This window comes from Chaetura pelagica, unplaced genomic scaffold (genome assembly GCF_000747805.2).
Source record: "Chaetura pelagica isolate M959 unplaced genomic scaffold, ChaPel_1.0 scaffold3, whole genome shotgun sequence".
Lineage (NCBI taxonomy): Eukaryota > Metazoa > Chordata > Aves > Apodiformes > Apodidae > Chaetura > Chaetura pelagica.
The window spans coordinates 15765473-15766745 of record NW_009952974.1 but is presented as its reverse complement, the minus strand read 5'-3'; positions in this window follow the sequence as shown (position 1 = coordinate 15766745).

The following is a 1273-nucleotide window of genomic DNA, read 5'->3' as shown; positions in this document are numbered from 1 at the left end:
GGGGGGCTTCGTCCCTGCCCCACGGCTCCGCCACGGCCACGCGTGTCCCCTCACCCCGCGTCGCCTGTTGCGGAAACGGCCCCCTGGGCTCAGCGGGCTTTAAGCCCCTCTGTCCAACTGCTTGCCTCTTTATCGCTCTATCTACTTATCTGTCTATCCACAATTTGTTGACTTTATTTCGCTCTCGGGGAAACTGACGGTTCTGAACACGCTTAAAAGCACACAAACACCCCAAAGCGTTTGCCGCTCGTCGGGATTCCGCTCTCTGCCAATGTCCTACTCCTGGTGGGTTTTTTCGCCTGGTGTTCCTCCAGCGCCCTTCAGTCCCTGGTGTGTTCCCGTTCAGTCCCATCCGAACGCGGGTGACATTTCCCAGCAGCCGAGACAGGCCTGGCCCAGCCCCATCCCTCTGTTGCAAAACCCGCTCAGACCTCACCGCTCCTAAAACGCGCCTGATCCAGCAGAGCGGCCGCCCCAGCAGGGTCCGGTTAACGGGTTCGCGCTTCCGAGGGGGCGGCCGGCGCGGCCTCCCGGGACATGGGCATCCTCCCGGCCCCTGGCCTTCCCCTCACACGAAGAACCAGCCAGCTTGGAAATAACAAAACAAAGCTTGTGGCCCTTCGTATTTGAATACCGCGAGGGCAAACACCCCCCTCCTGCCGCCCCTCCAGCCCCAGGGCTATGTAGGTCACGAACAGGAGACAAACATTTAAAAAATAACCTGACTGGAAAAATAGCTTTCTACTCTGTCTCCGCAGGGCGGAATTATTGGTTTCGCATTTAAAGTCGCATGAGGATGAGATAAATTGTGTCTTTATTTTTCCTTGTACTAATTAAATGTGCCGGTAGGAAAGCTCCGTGTTATCACGCAAGGGAGAGATGTCCCTCGTTAAAGCGCATCTCTAAGATTTGGCGGTGTTCGCCAAATGTACTTTAAACCCATCGCTCATCGCCTTTCTTTCCAACTCTCCGTTAACCGGCGCTTATTTCCATCAAAAAACGCGGAGAAAGCTCCAGCCGGCAGCGCAGACCCAGGGGCACAACAGCCCCGGGACGCCGCTTCCCCATCACCACAGAAAACCCACGAGGAAGGGGGATGTCTGTGGAGCGGGAAGGACGGTGACAAGAAGGCTCCGGGGCGTCGGAGAAGCCCGTTAGGAGCTGATTGGGAGGGGTGGGCGGTGGGGCCCCGGAACAATGGAAACAATGCGGGTCAGGGCAGACCCCCCCCCGGCGGCGGCTGGCCGGGCGCGGTGCGGAGCGGAGCGGAGCT